This window comes from Fukomys damarensis, unplaced genomic scaffold (assembly GCF_012274545.1).
Source record: "Fukomys damarensis isolate Sample0158 unplaced genomic scaffold, DMR_v1.0_HiC HiC_scaffold_36, whole genome shotgun sequence".
Lineage (NCBI taxonomy): Eukaryota > Metazoa > Chordata > Mammalia > Rodentia > Bathyergidae > Fukomys > Fukomys damarensis.
In genome coordinates this window covers 47,220,597-47,226,296 of record NW_022900948.1, presented here as the reverse complement: position 1 = coordinate 47,226,296, position 5,700 = coordinate 47,220,597, and the positions used below count along the sequence as shown (strand labels likewise).

The 5,700-nt window shown below is 54.4% G+C and overlaps 1 long non-coding RNA gene across 1 annotated transcript in view; it reads left to right on the top strand.

Moving 5' to 3' along the window:
• Nucleotides 1–5,577, top strand: part of LOC104851647 — a 6,713-nt gene extending 1,136 nt beyond the window's left edge. Inside the window, exons 2-3 of the long non-coding RNA XR_777260.2 lie at nt 4,165–4,461; nt 4,883–5,577. This is a non-coding gene — a long non-coding RNA (uncharacterized LOC104851647). The remainder of the gene's footprint in view (nt 1–4,164; nt 4,462–4,882) is intronic.
• The last annotated feature ends 123 nt before the right edge of the window (nt 5,578–5,700 follow it).

The window sequence follows — 5,700 nt, the reverse complement described above, 5'->3', positions numbered from 1 at the left end:
TGTACTGACAAATGGAAATCAGGTCGGTTTGGGAGAAATGTGGTCCCCTGGCATATGTTAAGAACTGACATGTTCAACAGCTCAAGGATCTCACAACCCTTTGGGACTTCCTCAGCTCTTTCTGAACTAGAAGCCACAAGGCTGAGAACTCCTTACGGATCAGAACTGCTTAAAAGACTTCCCAAAAGCAGGCGTCCCTCACCTCAGTGTCTTCATTATTTATCTAGAACCTGGGGGCTCAAGACAGCACATGTGTGTCATCTCCCAGCATCTGGGAGCCAGTAATCTGGAAACATCTGGGCTGCCCCTTGCTCTGCTGCAGTTAAGGTATGGTCAGGTTGTGGTCTCACCCAGAGAGCACTGCTTCCAAGCTTACTGATGTGGCGGTGTCAGTTTTCAGGTCCTCAGCTCTGGGGACTGGAGACCGCCCTCCGCCCCTTATCACTTGGCCTCTCCAGCAGCCCTACCTCATCACTGGCACGGATGAAGCATAGTCCCCTGATCTCACCACAGAAGTGGCATCCTGATCCCTTTGCTGTGTTCTGTGGGTTACAGTGTCCAGCCCGCGTTCCAGGACAGGGCCACTCACTGTCCAGCAGGGCAGGCGAGGAGCAGCCGGCCAGCCTGCCACCTGGTTGTGAGGTGTGTGTGCAGAGTCGGGTACGACGCTCACCTACTGAGGGACCTGGGTATGTTCCAGAGCCCTGTATGCACGGGGTGCAGGTGAGAAGCCAGAGGTTGCCACCCGGCCCCCTCATCCATCACAGAGGAAGCCCGGGCAGGTGTAGGAGCAATGTCCCTGCCTGGGAAGTGCTTTGTCCTGGGGCCTCAGTGTGCCATTCGACAGCCCTGTGTCCCCAGAAATGTCATACTGGGTCACTCACTGTGTGCCGGCCACGAGACTTCAGGGTGCAGTGCCTTGTACCTCCGATGCCACTCAGGGAGCCATCTCAGTGCCCAGGGCACCTGGAGGAGGAGAAGGACGTCCTGCCTACAGTGACCTCAGGGACATCTCAGCGGACTGGACTTAGGGCCAAGACCCAGAGGACTGCCCTGGCTAGGGTCCTGGCTGAGAGACAGCCCTGCTGGAGTCGGCTGCGGGGCTGGAGGGGAGCTGCTTTCTTGGGGGGTCTTCAGCAAGAGGTGGGATCCTGAGATGTGCTGGCCATCCATTTGCATGCCTTTCTAGTATAGTTGTGTGAAGTCTGTCTGTCTGTCTGCCATCTGTCTGCCGAAGGGTCATCTGGAGCGCTCCTCTGTAGGAGCCCTTTGTCCTACGAAGCTGGACCCTGGCGCTGATCTTGGAGCCCAGAGAGGAAGGTGCGGGGAGGAGCTCACCCATGGCTGGGGAGAAGGGGCCCATTTCTCCTAGCTGGAGCTGAGGCTGCAAGCCGTCCAGGACCCCTGCCCATGACGAACACCAGCAGGAGTCTCGGAGCGGGCCCCATCCTCCTGCCCGTCCCCCATGGCTCAGCATAAGCTGCCCTTCCAAGCTAATTCCTCTCTCCCGGGCCTTCCCGGCTTAGAGCAGTCACAGACAGCTGGCTGGTGTACCTGGCGAGCCGCCCAGCCGGGGCATAGCAGGTGCCACGCTGGCTCCCACGTGCCCCACTTCAGCTCTGTGTGGGCAGCACACGTGTCCCACCGCCCACTTCCCAGGGCCAGGCAGCCTCACGAGCCCACGGCTCTGACTCAGCTCCTTGCCCACCTGCCCTTCGTGACAGGCATGGAAATTGCTACGAGCAGGGCCTGGCACAGCGTGAAGGCTGTTCCGGGGTGTGTAAGCCATGATCAGCCTGCCGGGCATATTCCCGGGAGACAAGGGCCAGGCAGCAACCTAAACAAGTGGTTAGGTTACTCCAGCTCGGCTGTCCTGGCCCATGGGTAGCGTGGAAGGTGTGTCTCAGAGTTGCATGGGGCCTTGGGGACAGTGAGGAGGGCTACCCCACCTCACTTCCTGGGGAGCCAGGGAGTCACAGGTGCAGGGCCAGGAAGGGCCTGCTCAGAGCCACCTCCTGAGGGCTGTTAAGCAGATCCCGGGGCACCCTTCCCCGCCCCTCCCACCGCCCTGAAGCCCTGAGTCAGTAGGCCTGGGGTAACCCCTGGAATCGATATTTCTTCAAGTTCCCACACAGAGTTGCTGCTGTTTGGAGAAGACAGGATTTGGTAGGTTTCCAGGTTTTTGCTCTGAACCCCGCCTAGTCATACTCAAAGTATAATACCTTTAAAAAATTTTTTTAAAAAAATTAGTACAGTGGTACCTCAGTTCATGAACTTAATTCCTTCCACAATTCTGGTCCCCAACTGAATTGGACGAGAATCAAATTGAATCAGATTCAGTGGTTAGGTTCAATGTTGGGTTTATGGGGAAATTTGATTTGATTTTTGTCCAATTCAGTTTGCAACCAGAATCATGGAAAAAATTAAGTTTGTGAACTGAGGCACCACTTTTGCGGTGCATAATGGTTACATTATGCCTTAAGGTGGCTTCGGGTCTAGGTCCGTGTGCACAGCACACCGTATTTCTCTTCTTCTCCTTCCCCTCCCCTCCTTCTGTCTCTAGATCCCCTTTCCCATTTGCAAACAATCTATTTCCCTGTTTTCTATTATCTATCTTTTATTTTGTTTTTAAACATTTATTTATATTTTGTTTTTCTCATATAAAAGAAGTCATGCAATATGTAAGTGCAATGCTTCTTAATTAACGGTTGGATTTTACAAAGATGTCAGAACACGTTGCTCCCTCCACAGTAATAACCCTCAGGGAAGATGTTTGCTCCTCCCGTAAGCCTGGAATTTCATTAACGTGAATTATCTCCTGGATGGAGCGGTGTCTGTTCCTCAGGGCAGCAGGGTTCTGACCCAGTGGGAGAAGAAGCTGTGGGACACCCTGCTCTGTGCCGCTGTATCTCAGCAGCAGGCAACTCGGACCTTGGATTTCACAGGGCTCAGAGCTAAGTCTGCCTTGAGTCTCACAGGAGACTTTGGACCCGGACTTGTCAGCCATGCTGTTGGGATGTTGGGGGCTCTTGGGGACAGACAGAGTGTGTTTAGCATCGTGATACAGATATGAACCTTTGCGGTCAGGGGGAAATGCTAGGGTTTGGATGGTAAATGTCTCCCAAAGACTCTGCTGTGGAAGGCTTGGTGCGCAGACCGGAGGTGGCCTTGGTGGGAGGAAGTTTGGTCTTTCAGGCTGTGCCCTGGAGGGGACACTGGAACCTCAGACTCTCCCTGTCCCTTCTTACTAACCGTGAGGTGACTGACCAGCCCTTCATCCAAATACCCTCCACCATAATGTCCATGTCCTCGGCCACCTGAGGCAATCAGGACAAGGGACCATGGACACCGTGAACCCAAATAGGCCTCTCTTCCTTTTAGGTTGATTTTTTTCAGATATTTTGTCACAGCAACAGAAAGCTAGCACAGCGGCCTTTGTTTAGGGCAGCATTTTGTATAGAAGGCCAGGATGTGGGAAGGATGAGTTGGCATGGAGAGCAGATTCCAACACCTTAACATCCACCAGGGAAGAGGACGTGCGTTCTCTCCTCCGGAGCCCCGGTGGATGGGGGCGGAGCTGGATACGGGGCTACGCGGAGTCTGCTCCACCAGCTGGCATCGTGCTGTCCTCTGGGGATGTGCCTGGCACGCGGCAGAAGGAAGAACCGCGAGACTTAACCAGCAGTTTGCAGCTGGATGAGGGTAGGGGGCTCACAGTCGACACAGCACTTCCAGGACCCCTGGAGGTTGGACCCAAGTGGACCTGTGCATGCGGCAAGGTTTGGGGGGGTGTGTGTGAAGGGTGATGCAGAAGTTGACAGATCTGGAGCATGGTGGTGGCTGTTGGCCTTCTGAGGCTTAGCCTCTGTGCCTGAGCAAAGTTCAGACACCAGGCAGCGGCTGTGAGGGAAAGAGGATGAGGGATCAGGACAAGGCTTTGATTGGGCCTAGCATGTTGGCAGGGAAGGTAAGCATGGGAACACAGATGCCTTCGGCACCCAACGGTGACAGGGATGGAGGCTAGGACATGGGGGTCAGGTCCTCCTGAGCCTCCTGTCCGCCACCCCTCTCCTCTGTCACCCAGTGCCTCACCCCTTCCGAAATCTTCCAAGTTCTTTTCCTCTTCCTTAAGACTCTACCCCAACTATTGCCCATGTCTTTCAGGTCCTGTCTTTCAGTTCTCAGCTCAAACGTCACCTCTCCAGAGAGGCTTTGTGGCACCGAGTTTATGTGTCCCAGCCCTTCAGGCCACCAATGTCTTTGAAGACGGTGACAGCAGATTAACCTGCTTTTGAAACAAATAATCCAGAGATCTATGGAGACACAGTGACACAAAGGCCACGCGGGAGTGTGGGAGTAGAAAGAACAGGACATTGGTGGGCTGCAGCGGAGCGAGCCGACGGCCACTGTACTTTCTCCAGGAGCCCTCTGCTGTCTGTGTGTGAAGGGGACGCTGCTCAGGTGAGCAGCAGCTGTCTAACCAGGCTGAGGACTGGGGCTCAGACACCAAGGCTGTCAGAGCAGCTGGAGCTTGGGGGAGGAAATCCTGCATAAAAGAGGGGTGCCCCAAACCCTGCTTCCAAAGCCTTCAGCGTCCCTGCCTGGTTCATCTTAGCTCCACGGGATGAGACCCCAGTGACTGCACAGTTGAGAACAGCTGGACTCTGACAGGGCTGAGTGTAGACATTGGCAGCTTCCCACATGGGGGGACAGTTTGAGTTCAGGTTTCCCTGCTCTGGATGATTTGGCAAACACCTCAGGCTTTGCATAGAAAGTCAGGGGCCCAACCCTTAAAGGAAACGTCCCAAGGCTGAAGCTTAGATGGCAGGGTTAGGGACACAACAGAGGCCCTCTCACAAAGCCCAAGCCTGCATACCCACAGGGTCCAGAGTGATTTGCCCGCTGCACACCCGTGTGCTGACTCGAAGCTCGGCTCTTGGTGGGGGAGAACAGTGCACACAGACGGGCCGACAGGGTATGCACGAAGCCACGCACAGAATCAAGATTCACTAGACACGCAAAAAGAAAAACAGGACCCATGACCAAGAAGCAATGGTCAGAAGGCACACGAGGATGTTGGATGTTGGGATTCACTGGTGAGGACTGCGGGAAGTAGGATAAATATGTAGCTAATGTGGAAAATAAGATGGTGTGTGACAAATCACGACCCTGAACACTCGTAAAGCTCACTTCCAAGTGTCTCGTGGGTCACAGGGACATGACCTCGGGGGCTACATCTTGACCCTGGCCCCTTACTCTCTGACTCCTTCCTTGTCTCTCCGTTTCCTGGCCATTGTGAGGTGAGTGGCTTTCCTCCTCCAAGCCCCTTCGCCATGACGTTTTATCCTCACCACAGGCCTAGAAGCCGCAGGGCCAGCTGACCGTGGACTGGAACCTCGGAAACTGTGAGGAGAGAAGAAGCACTTCCTCCTTTAAGTTGTCCATGTCAGGTATTTTTGTCCCAGGGATGGATGAGAAGGTGACCGACCTGGCTGAAAGTAACATGTGAGGAAATGGAGATTTCAGAAGAGACATAAAACGTCGAAATGGCTGGACGTGGTGGCACACGCCTGTCATCCCAGCACTCCAGAGGCTGAGGCAGGAGGATCACTGTGAGTTTGAGACCAGCCTGGGCTACATAGTGAGTTCTAGGTCAGTCTCAACTACATAGTGAGACCCTGTCTCAAAAAACCACAAAAA